The following is a 13,779-nucleotide window of genomic DNA, read 5'->3' as shown; positions in this document are numbered from 1 at the left end:
CAAATACTTATAATTCTGGCATACGCTTACCATAGTGTATGATAACTTGTCTCTTTATTCATTTGTAAGCTCCAACACCTGGCATGCTGTCTGGCCCAGAGTAAGCAAGCAGTTAAGACATATTTGGTGAAAGAATAAATGGATCTCACTAGTAAATGGGATCATAGCAAACACTGCTAGTGCCCTGGCCAATGTTCCAGGCATTCACCTCCCCACTTGGGTTGCTTGCTGAAGACACTTGTGATTCTGAGGTCTTTTTCTGGCCTTGGGAGAATACTGGCATCCGAATCAGGGAAAGCTGGAAGTGTGAGTTAATGTCCTCTGAATTGCCCTCCATCAAGGTTGCATGGGGGAGTTGGTTAAGCCTCAGCTTCTTCAGACCCTGGTTGGATAACTGAGGTCTCTATACCTTCTCTTAATTTACCAGGTGGTAGAGCTTCAGTTTTCCACAGTAGTAACTGGCTTGATACCACACCTTTTATTGGCTTCCTTCCCCTCCCTTTCTCTCTCTGCTTGTGCTTCTAGGGTCACCTCTTAAATAAATGCACTTAACTCCCTACCTCAGGGCTTGCTTCTGGGAGAATGTAAACTTTGCCTAACTTGAAAGATTGTTGTGATAATCAAATGAAAAACACATGTAAAACTTTTGTGGTCTCAAAATATAAGTGGTATTACTACTGGGATGAGTTGTGCTCAAGCAGAACTGTGATAGGTTGAATAACAGCCTCCAAAGATTTCCAGATCCTAGTTGAATTTGTGAATGTTACCTTTATGGCAAAAGGCCTTTGGGGATGTGATTAATTCTGGATTGTGAGATGGGAAGATTAATGTGGGTTAATCTGATGGGCTCTAAATGTAATCATAAAAGTTATGAGAAGGAGGCAGGGGTATTGAGTGGATCAGTTGGTTAAGGGTCTTCTTTCAGCTCAGGTCAGGATCTTGGGGTTCTGGAATCAAGCTGTGCATTGGGCTCCCTGCTCAGCAGGGAGCTTGCTTCCTTCTTTTCCCTCTGCCCCTTCCCCTGCTTGTGCTCTCTCTCTCTCTCAAATAAATAAATAAAATCTTAAAAAAAAAAAAAAAAAAAAAAGAGGCAGAGGGAGCTGTGACAGAATAAGGCAATGTAACCCAGGGCAGATGCTATACTGCTGGCTTTGAAGATGGAGGAAGGGGCCAAGTACCAAGGAATGCAAAGAATGAAGCTTTAGAGCTAGAAAAGGCAAGAAAATGATTCTTCCCTAAAAGCACTGCCTCACCAACACTTAAGTTTTGGACCAGTGATTTTTGACTTCTGACCTTCATAACTGTAAGGGCATAAATGTGTGCCATGTTAAACTAGAACAAACAATCCTAAAATTTTTATGGAACCACAAAAGACCTCAAATAGCCAAAGCAATCTCGAAAAAGAAAGACAAAATTGAAGGTATAATTCCATATTTTAAGTTATATTACAAAATGGCAATAATTAAAACAGTATGGTACTGGCATAAAAACAGACAGATCAATGGAATAGAATGGAAAACCTAGAAATAAACCCACAATTATATGGTTAATTAATCTTTGACAAAGGAAGAATGATTACACAGTGGAAAAAAGATAGTCTTTTCAACTAATGCTGCTGGGAAAACTGGATAGCCACAAGCAAAAGAATGAAACTAGACCACTTTCTTACATCATATATAAAAATGAACTCAAAATGGATTAAAGACCTAAATGTGAGACCTGAAACCATAAAAAATCCTAGAAGAGAGTACAGGCAGTAATCTTTCTAACATCAGCTATAGCAACATTTTTCTAGATATGTCTCCCGAGGGAAGAGAAACAAAAGCAAAAATAAACTATTGGGACAACATCAAAATAAAAAATTTCTATACAGTGAAGGAAGCAATCAACAAAATTAAAAGGCAGACTACAGAATGGGAGAAGATATTTGCAAATGACACATCTGATAAAGGTTTAGTATTCAAACTATATAATGAACTAGTGCAGTTCAATACCCCAAAAACAATTAATCCAATTAAAAAATGGGCAGAAGACATGAATAGACATTTCTCTGAAGAAGACATTCAGATGGCCAAAAGACACAAGAAAAGATGCTCAACATTGCTTATCATCAGAGAAATGCAAATCTAAATTACAATAAGATATCAGCTCCCATAAGATTGGCTAAAATCAACACACAAGAAATAAGTGTTGGCGAGGATGTGAAGAAAGGGAAACACTCATACACTGTTGGTAGGAATGCAAATTGGTGCAGCCACTGTGAAAAAAGTCTGGAGATTCCTCAAAAAGTTAAAAATAGAACTATCCTATGATCCAGTAATCACACTACTGGGCATTTACCCCCCAAATACAAAAACACTAATTCAAAAGTATATATGCACCCCTATGTTTGTTGAAGCATTATTTACAATGGCTAAGATATGGAAGCAGCTCAAGTGTCCGTTGAAAGATGAACGGATAAACAAGAAGTGATATGTTTATATACATTATATATGTATGCAAATACATTATATATGTGTGTGTGTATATGTATATATAATGGAATATATTTCAGCCATAAAAAAGAATGACACCTTTCCATTTGCAACAACATGGATAGAGCTAGAGACTATAATGCTAAGCAAAATAAGTCAGTCAGAGAAAGACAAACTATATGATCTCACTCATATGTGGAATTTGAGAAACAAATAAGCAAAGGAAAAAAAAAGAGAGACAAACCAAGAAACAGACTCCTACCTATAGAGAACAAACTGATGATTACCAGAGCGGAGGTGAGTGGGAGAATAGGTGAAATGGAGGATGATGATTAAAAAGTATACTTACCATGATGAAAAAAAAATGAAATTTTAAAAAAGTATGCTGTTTTAAGTCACCAAGTGCACGACAATTTGTCACAGGAGCCATAAGAAACTAATACGAGGGTTCTGCTTTTTGCCCTTATTGCATTCCAGCAAGTGGCTGTGGGGTGAAGGTGTAGCCACGATTGCTACCGATCTCCAAAGAATTCTGCTTTCTTTAACCTCCTGCCCTCAAATAAAGTAAGACCAATTTGTACTGTCTTCACCATCTTGAAGACTAGTCCTTAGCCACAGACTTGTGAGGAATTTCTACTGTGTTTTAAGTACAACAGAAAGAAAGAGTCAGGGTTTTTAGGGGCTAATGGAAGTAAATCAACAAGCACTAAAATGAAATCATAAATACACACCTGAGAAAGCTGAGTAGAGAAATTCTAAAGGCTAGCCCCAGTTTCCTGCTGTTATTAAAATTAACTTTAATAATCAACTGTGTTCCTTCTCATGTCAGGACTTGTATCCCAAAACCAGCAATAGGATCTTTATTGTGGTTGTGGGCTGCATGTTTTCCTCTCATTTTCACCTCAAACCATGTAGAGAGTGCCTATGAATTTCACTTGTATGACTACACTCTTCTTTTAGTTTCTGTATACAATATACGGAGAAATACTGCTTTGTGTTTCTTAGTGTCCAAAGTTGGACATTTTCAAAATTAAATGACATTTTTGAGAAAATGGGAAAATTTGAATATGGATTGATAAAGAATTTTTGTTGACTTTGTTAGGTATAATAGGCATTATGGCTATGTAGGAAAATATCCGTATTTTTTAGAACTATATAAAAGATGATATAATAGGAAGAAAGGAAAAAGAGGAGAGGAGAAGAAATGGAAAGAGGGAGAAAAGAATCAAGAAGAGAGAAGAGAGAAAGGAAGAGAGGAAAGAGGGAAAGAAGGAAGGGACAAATAAATTGAGTATGTCAAATCTTGATTGTCATTAAATTTAGATGATAAGTATATGAATGTTCATTGAATTATTGTATGTATTTAAAAATATTTTATAAGATTTTCTGGAGAGAATTAAATGGCTCAAAACAGTATTTTAAAAAAGATTTTATTTATTTATTCATGAGAGACACAGAAAGAGAGGCAGAGACATAGGCAGAGGGAGAAGCAGGCTCCCTGCAGGGACCCTGATGCGGGACTCAATCACCACCTGAGGCAAAGGCAGATGCTCAACCACTGAGCCACGCAGGTGCCCAAAAGAGTCTTTTATTTTTTTTTAAAGATTTATTTATTTATTCATGAGAGACAGAGACAGAGACAGAGAGAAAGGGAGAGAGAGAGAGGTAGAGACATAGGCAGAGGGAGAAGCAGGCTCCTCTGCCTGGCAGAGGCAGCCACCCAACCGCTGAGCCACCCAGGCATCCCCCAAAAGACTCTTTAAAAGTATTTCAGTGGGTAGCAGCTTCAGAAAAATGATTACCCACACAGACTCTAGAGTCAACTGGATTTCAATCTGGGCTTCTCAATTTCTCATGGAAATTAACTTGGGCATGTTATTCAACCTCTCTATTCTGAGTTTCCTTTTAGGGTAAAATGGATATAATAATACTATCCACCTCAAAGGATTGTTGAAAATAATCAACATGATAATACTCCCGAAGCACTGGGAATGGCATCTGGCACAGAGTACTATAAATGTTTATTATTATTTTTGGTCTTGTCTATTACACTAGCAACAGTTCTCAACTGGGGGAAATTTTGACCCCCAAGATACATATGGAAATATTTAGAGGCATTTTTGGTTGTCACAACCAGACGGTGCTACTGACATCTAATGGGTAGAGGTCAGGGAAGCTACGAAATATCCTATTCCACATAGGACAGCCCCCCACAATGTAGAATCATCTGGACCAAAATGTCAATAGTGCCAAAGTTGAAAAACCTGCACTAGTATTACAAGGACATTGTAAAAATATTAGAAAATACTGATAAGCAAAATAAGGAATAATAATATTTCAAATTTCACCATGCAGAAATAATCAGTATCCCAAACTGGAAATTTACCAAAAGAAAATGATGTTTTTATCAAAATTAAGATGCATAATAAAGAAAAAGCACCTTTATCTCACTGCTTCCAGGGGAACCTCTCCTCATTTCTTCAAAGCTATCACCATTTACAGAAAGTTGTTCATCCTCTTTAGATTTCTGGTAAATGTACCATTTGGCATTTGACTTGGCTGCTAACTTCTATTGGAATGAAGCTGGATGAAAAGCAAGAAAACTATTTGAAGTCATTAATGATTAACCTCAGAAATCTTGTGGGACCCCACTGTGACACCATTTTGGGGGGATAAATTTGGCAGATTATGTCAAAAACATTTAAAAAGTCCATCTTCTTTGATTTGACAATTCCATTTATAAGGATTTATCCTAAAGAAATAATCATAAAAGTGGGCAAATGTATAATTGGTCACTGCTGTATGTTTTTAATTGTGAACAATGGGAAGGACCTAAATTGGAAACAACAAAGGAAGATTGGTGATTACATCCCGGTATACCTGTGCAGTAAAATACCATGCAGTCGTTAGAAAGAACAATGTTCATCTCTGTGTACTTACATGGAAAGATATCCATATGTATGTGGTGAAAAATAACTCAGAAAGGGTCTAGAAGAGCGGGTATGTTAATGGATATGATGTGAAGGATATGGGTGATTCCCAGTAGAAATTACTGGAAGGGACTGGGACTCTCCAGGAGCAGGATCAGAAGACATGCTGGTCCCTGAGTCTCCTGGCACTCTACAGAGAAGTGTGCTTGGGCCAGGGTGCAGCTGGATGCACTTGTGGACTATTATATAGCAGAAGGACCTCACTCCGTTATTCTCCTTTTTAATGGACCAAAGGGAGTGCCTTTGTCACTGGGTGACGAATACTTTGCATTCAGGTGCAGAATGGTCTATGCTTTTTGGCAGCTCTTTATAGAGCTCTATGAAACACCTGGAGTCTTTGGGGCCGCTGGTTCTGGGGGAAGTTGGTTTGGGCACAGCACCTCCTGCTGCAGGGAGTTTCAATGATTGGTCCTGGGTAGCTCAAGGCCAGCAGCAGGAAAGAATCCTGAGGATCAGCAGGTCTGCCTTCTGCTCTCACTCATCTAAGTGGTTGGCTTTTTTAGTCTTAAAGTAAGAGATTATGCCAGATGATCTCTAAGGACACTTTGAGCTCTGAGTATTTTAAGATCCTAGCATTTTAATCACTGTCAGTGGTAATTTCTGTTGTTACAAATGACTTGTAATTTTCCCTGGGGGTATCATTAGCTATGCTGGTGAGGTTCACTTGCAGTAATATTATCCGTCCACTGGGGAGGCTCATCTCAGACAACACTTTCCTTTTTTTTGGTTTTTTGTTTTTTGTTTTTTGTAAAGATTTTAAGAGTTTATTTATTCATGAGAGACACACAGAGAAAGGCAGAGACACAGGCAGAGGAAGAAGCAGGCTCCGTGCAGGGAGCCCGATGTGGGACGCGATCCCAGGACTCCAGAATCATGCCCTGAGCCGGAGGCAGGCTGCTGAACTGCTGAGCCACCCAGGCATCCCAGACAACACTTTCCTATTCTTCTCCCATCTCTTTTTCTTCCTAGGTTTTCTCTCTGCCTCTCAGGAGGTTTATATGGCTTAATTAATTCAGATCAGCCAAGTGCTTTTGAGACTCTGAGAGTAAAGTCAATGTCTCACTATGAGTAATAATAGCCCAATGGGAGCTCTTATCACTCACAGCATTATTAACAGAAGATGTTAGTCTTGCTGCTCATATAACTTGAAGCCTATTAGTTCCATTATGCAACATCTGTTCCTTGGAGTAAAAGGCAACCCAGGAGAACCCACCTGAACCCCTGAGTCTTTTGCAGGGATTTGAAGATGTGCTTGAGGCTGAGTGAGGGCATTGGGGAAAATAACATTCCTTAGAGGTATGAAATGAAGTTTTTTTGGAGAATTCATACTCTAGTTGGAGGGATTTTTTTTTTTTCAGACTTTCTTTGAGCCTTGGGGAAAATGCCTTTCTCCAATATCTCTTTCCAATCTCTCACCGGATGGTGAGAGTAAGTCACTGAGGCCCCTTAGGGTTAGGCAATTTAACCATCACCAGCTCCAACCATCCCAAGAGTGCACCCACCAAGATGGGCTTGAGGGAAGTTAAAATCATAGGTTTGGGGATAACCTGTTCTGCTATTCAGGAACTCTGTGGCCTTGGGCAGGTTGCAGATTTTAAACCTTCCTTTTTTGTTTTTTTGTTTTTTGTTTTTTACATCAGTAAATGTAGATAATAGTATCTAATCCCCAGGTGTCATGAGGATTAGGTGTGATATTAAATAGTCAATACATGTGAAGCTCTTAGGAAAGTGCTGGCCCATAGCAGGCTCTACGCAGGCATCTGCTGTGATCATGTGAATGCCTCATGCAGACTGGCAATAGAGATAACTATTGTTTATTGGGTGCTTTTGATGAACCAGGTTCTGTGCTTAAGCACTTTACATATATTATCTCATTTAATCCTCCCAACAACCCTGTGAAGTAGCACTATTATGGTCCCATTTTAGAGATGAGGAAACTGGGGCATGGGGAGATTAAGTAACTTGTACAAAGTTGTACAGTGGAAAAGTTGGGTACCAAGGCCCAAGTTCTAAATTTATTAGGTTATACAGTACTTGCCTTTCCCTCCTCCGCTATAACTTCCCATAGGTCTTAGAATTAACTTCCTCCAATTATAAATCAGAAGAAGGAGCATTTATAGATGACCTAAAGAAAAAGTCCACACTGCCAAATTCTTGGTATCTTGTGATTCAAAACAGAGAGGCTACAAGACACCTCAATTCATCACTCTCTGTCCCCTCTGCCCCTTTCCCTCTCTGACTGACAGTTCCCATTTGAACACCAAAATCGAGGGCTTGGCAAATACTATTCATGTCTGAGAACTAATTCAAGTGGTTCTGATTTAATTTTTATCAGAGTCTATTCTGAAAAGCCTGGGATACCTTGTGCTCCAGAAATTAACTTCTGGTAGCTATGATGAAAAGAACAAGAATGATAAAGTGAAGCCACTCAAGGGAAGTGTAGGGATTACTGGAATCCCTCATTTTGTGGGAGGTGTCATTCTTATTTTTACCCCCATAAAGTTTTAAGGATTCCAAAAGCATAGAAAAATAGAATAAGAAAATGTGCATCGATCATGGTTTTGCTACTATGCTGAGAAGCCACTGTGGCATGGAGATTTATTTACCGCCAGCTTTTCAACAGCTCTGATACATAGTTGGGATCTTTCTTTTCTTTTTTTTTTTTTAAGATTTTATTTTACTTATTTGACAGAGAAAGGGAATAAGCAGGGAGAGTGGAAGGCAAGAGAGGGAGAAGCAGACTTCCCGCTAGGCAGGGAACTCGACGCAGGGCTCGATCCCAGGACCCTAGGATCACGACCTGAGCTGAAGGCAGATGCTTAACTGACTGAGCCACACAGGCGCCTCCATAATTGGGATCTTTGTAATAAACATATACACTTCCCTGATTTTCATTTAATAATATAACACAAACATTGCATTGTAAATTATTTGCATATATACAAATGTAAATTTTAATGCCTGCATAATTTTATATCATGTGGAATTTCTATTTAAAGAAGAATAAAGTAAGCCCTATGTTAACTACCCTGTCAGTTTAGAAATAGAACATCGCCAATATGCTAGATGCTCTCTTTGTGCTCCTCCCTAACTGGATTCCTCATTCTTCCTGAAAAGTAACCACCATTTTTGAGAAAATCATTCTCTTACTTCACCAATGGCAGTGGGCTATTGCATTGGTGACCCCCCAATGAACAACAGCTTCCTTTATTCTGTGCTTGTGTAGTTTCTTCCCACAATGACTTCAGGGTCTGTCCATATCACTTGTTGGGACATCAGTGGGACAATAATAAGCATTATGTAAACATTGAGATAGGTTCTTTTGGGACGCTGAAACCAACCAAGGTGCTATAGTTAGGTGCCCACTGCCCCACCCCAACCCAGGAGTCAAGCTGTCCTGGCCAGCCCCCAGATATGAGTCACCCCAGGTGGGGATCCAGGCAATGTGGAGAAGATGTGAGCCATGTGGTAAGCTCTGTGTAAATCCCTGATCCACAGAATTATGAGTAAGTAGAATTATTGGTGTTTTAGGTCACCAAGTTTTTGCATCGTTTATTATGGCAGCAATAAGTAACTGAAATACTACCTCTGTATGTATATCTAAATAATGTTTTATTTAGTTTTGTCTGTTTTTGAACTCCATGTAAAATAGTAACATACTAGATAGTTTCTTCGGTGACTTGGTTTTTTGGTTAACATCCAGGTTAAGAGACATATTTATGTTGTTTAGTGTGGTTGAAGTTCATTTATTTTCTTTGATGAGGAGTGCTCCACAATTATTTATTCATTTTACTGCTCATTTGGGCTGTTTTGAGTGTGGGGTTATTAGAACCCAAGTTACTGTGGACATTCTTGTACACATCTCCTGGAGTCGATGTGCAAGTGTTTCCCTAGGTTGTATTCTTAGGGGTAGAATTGCTGGGTTGAAATAGATGTGCCTAGTCAACTTTATTAGGCATTGTTAGACTGTTTCCAAAAGTGGTCTCTTATTTCCTACTGGCAGTAAGTGAGAGTTCCTACTCTTCCTCATCCTTGTCAATATTTGGTATCATAAGGCTTACAAATATTTTTTACCTGGTAAGTGTGTTTTGATATCACATCATGGTTTTAGTGAGTTTTCCTTATGATTAATGAGTCCTTTTTTATATTTATTGGACATTTGGATATCCTCTTTTCTAAAGTGCCAGATTAAGTATTTTGCTCATTTTTCTATTTAGTGGTTTTTCTTTTACTTATTAGCTGCTTTTTTTTTATAGACTTTGGATATAGGTTGTTCAATGGTTATTTGTGTTACAAACATTTTCTGCTATTTTCACTATCTTATATGATGTCTTTTGGGGCACTTAATTTTAATGTCAGCAAATTCGTCAGTATTTTATTTTATGGTTAGTGCTTTTTGTGTCTTGTTCAAGAAATTCTTTTCTATCCTCAAATCATGAGATATCTATGTTTTCTTTTCAAAATATTCTTTTAAGTGACTTTGACACCTAGAGTCTTAATATGCCTGGAATTTATTTTATATGTGGTAAGAAATAGGGATTCAATTTCACGTTGTCTCCTCTCTGGATACTAAATTATCCCAGCACCACTTATTTTCCACCTTAATCCCACTTTTATCATATATCAATTATCCATATATAAGTGGGTCTGCTTCTGGGCTCTTTGTTAATTCCACTGGTGATGTCTATTTTTGCTCAATATATTTTGATATCTGGCAGAGCAAATTCATTCACCTTAATCTTCTTTAAGAGTGTCTTGGCTATTTATTGCATTTCTACATGAATTGAGCATCACCTTATCAAGTCCTACAAAATACATATAGAATTTTTAAACAGAATTGCATTAAATCTATCAATCAACTTGAGAAATTTACATAATTATAACATACAGTCTTTCAATACATGAACTTTCTATGTTTCTCCATTTATTTAGATACTTTTGATATATTTTAATTAAGTTTGTATAGTTTTCTCTATTAAAGTCTCACACATTTTTGCTAGGTACTTTAAAATCCTATTGTAAATGCTGCTTAGTTTTTTTCTGTTTCTTTGAATGTATCAAACACACTTGACATTGACATCTATGAACTGATTTTGTATCTTAAGTTTGTTAATATCTCTTGATAGAGATAAATTTAAAAATTTATAGAATTGTTTGAATTTCTGTGATACAATTATGTGTCATATAATGTAAATAATGACAATTTTGTTTTTCTTTGCCCAATACTTTTTAAAAAAATCTTTATAATAGTAATAGCAGCATTTATCGAGGACTTTCTAGGTGCCAGAAATACTTTGCCCAATACTTGTAATTTTGATTTCTTTTCCTTGCTTTTCTGCACTGGCTAGAACCTTCAGTATAATGTCAAATAGCTGTTGTAATTGCTGACATCCTTGTCCTCTTATTCTCATCACAGAAGGTGTGCATTAAATAGTTCACATGTGAAACAATTTTTGCTATAGTTATTTTTACAAGTAAGTTTTTCACATCAATATAATATCCTTCTATCCTTATTTTGCAAAGAATATTTTTTATAAATAAAATGATGTTGATTTTCTCAAATGCTTTTTTTGTGCATCTATTGAAATGCTTATATGATTTTTCCCACTTTATTAATGTGATGTTATTTTAATTGATTATCTTTTTTCTTAAGATTTTATTTATTTATCTGAGAGAGAGCAAGCAAGAGAGCACAAGCAGGGGGAGCTGCTGAGGGAGAGAGAGAAGCAGACTCCCCACTGAGCAGGGAGCCCAGTGAAGGACTTGATTCTACGACTCAGGGTCATGACCTGAGCAGAAAACAGATGCTTAACTAACTAAGCCATCCAGGTGCCCCTATTTTAATTGATTTTCTAATGACAAATCAATTTCATATTCCTGGATTAAATCTAACCTGCTGGATTTAGTTTGCTAATATTTATTTAAATAGCTTGCATATATGTCCATAAGTGATATTAGCCAGAAATTTTTTTTTTGGATTGTTCTTCTCAGGTTTCAGAACCATGGTTATATTAGCCTTATACGTTCTGAAAAACTTTGGGTATGATGGCATTATTGGCTTTACCGAAAGGACAGCAAAACTTGCCAGTAAGGTTAATAGATCTTGGATTTGAGAATGAAAGATTTTTGACTTCTGATATAATATCTTAAAGGTTACAGGACATGTAATCTTTTGAGTTAGGTTGCTAAGTTATATTTTTCAAGGAGTTGTCTATTTGATATGAAATTTCAAATCTACTGGCATAATATAGTTAAAAATATATTCCTATTACCTTTCCCAGATCTGCAACATCATTAGTTATGTGCCCCTTTTCATTACTGATATTGCTTGTTTGTGCCTTCTTGTTTTTTATCTTAATCATCTTATCAAAGCTTATCAGTGTTATTTATCTTTTCTAAGAACCAATGTTTTTCTTGGCTCATATTCTCCAAAGCATTTTTCCCCATCTCATTAATTTCTGTTGTTATCTTTCTACCTTTTTTCTACCTTCTTAATTTTAGATGGACATCTGGGTTTGAACTACTTAGGTTCTGTAGTGCCTCAAACAAGGCAGTTGTGAACTTTTTTCTCAGATTCTTTCTTAGGTTTGTGCTTGATTCTTCCCTTTTGTTTAGAAGGGCATAGAGTTTGTGTCTCTCTGCACATAGTTGTAAAAAGAATTTGCATCTGGAGTCTCCTTTTGTATTTTCTGGCCACTGGCCAATACACTGATGCTACATGAATGATCTTTCCCTCCATCTTCTGTACATACAATTCCCTCAGTTGCAGCTTGTCCTTTGCACTTCAGCAACCCATCAGAGTATTGTTAATCTGACCACTACAAAAATGACTCCTCCAGTGCACGGTACACTAGAGAAGAAGGCTTTGTGTGTGCATATTAGGAATGATCTACAAAAGGAAAGATTGAGCAGCTCTCTTCATTTCTGGGCAACACTCATCCATAAGGATCATGTGAACTGTCCACACCAAACATTTTTCCTCTGCCTTCTCACAGAACCACAGAATGGCTATGGAGTCTTCTCACCTTTGTACTACACTTCCTGCATGTGACTAAAAATTAATCTTAGGAATTTAAAACATTTTGAAATATTACTCGAGAATATATGTATGGGTCTTATGCACACACACACACACACACACACACGCCCGTGCTTATGGCTGGGGCCTGGGTTACATGATAGAATTGTCACATTTCTCTTAGCTTAAGTTCCCAGCCAGAAACCAGGGAAAAGTCATTGTCCTGGAAGTCTGCATCCCATTTGCAAATTTTCTCAACCTGATGCTACAGAAAAGTGTTTAGGAACAAAAGGCCCAATCATCAGTCGATGTGATGGTCAGAGCTCTGTCCACAGAATCCCATTGTCCCTCAATCTCTCAGAGGTTCTTCTGGAGCATTGAATCTGTGGGAACAGTTTTTGAAGCAGGGCCTTCTTGTTCCAGAATCTGATAGATCTTGGCACAAAGACTTTCCCACATGTGCTATTCCTAATCTCTCCAATGTTCTGTAATTCTGGAAACAGGAGAGGTTAATTTAATAGGAGAAATTTTGAAATAAGAAAAAGAAAGTTGCCTTGCAGAAACTCTCAGAGGATTCAGATCAGTTCTATGAGGTTAGAGATTCAGTCACTTGTGTTAAAATTATACGCTTATACGCTTCAATTAAGAGGTTGACATATTCCTTTACTGGCCTCAACTTCACAAACACATGAATAGTGTGATTTTCTCCATTCATCTCATGTGGTTCTTGGGGAAAGGAGATGTGTTCCAGGACCCACGGGTCCCAGGAACACCCAGCAGCATCAGCAGATGCCACCTATACCAGCCATATGGCACTTGTTTTTCAAAACCATTGCCTCAAATTGAAACTCAACAAATATTTCTTAGGGACCTACATTGTGCTTGGTTTTGGCACTGCAGAAGCAAGCAGAACATAGTTCCTGCCCTTAGGCAAACCACAGTGTAGGGAGAGAGATGGAAATGTCAACAGATAACTACCACTGGATATGGAAAGTGCTAGAAAGAGGTTAAGTACAGAATACTGTGAGAAAAGAGTGACTGAGTAGGAGTCTCTTCTGTGTGTTCCTATAGGCCCACTTTTAGCTCTTCTTTGCCCGCCTCTTTGCCCTGGGAGGCTGACCTGCATAATCTGTATCAATAAACTCCCTTGTCTTCCAGCCTCTGGTTGAATTGGTCCATTACAGGCAGCAGTGGATGACAAGGGTTGGGCAAGGAGAATGAATGGGGTTATTTATTCCCCTGGCTTCCTCCCTACAGTGTGGTTTTGGGCCAACTGCATCCTTCCAACAAAAGTCAC

The sequence above is a fragment of the Canis lupus genome, chromosome 11 (genome assembly GCF_003254725.2).
Source record: "Canis lupus dingo isolate Sandy chromosome 11, ASM325472v2, whole genome shotgun sequence".
Classification (NCBI taxonomy): domain Eukaryota; kingdom Metazoa; phylum Chordata; class Mammalia; order Carnivora; family Canidae; genus Canis; species Canis lupus.
Note: the sequence above shows the minus strand (reverse complement) of the source record.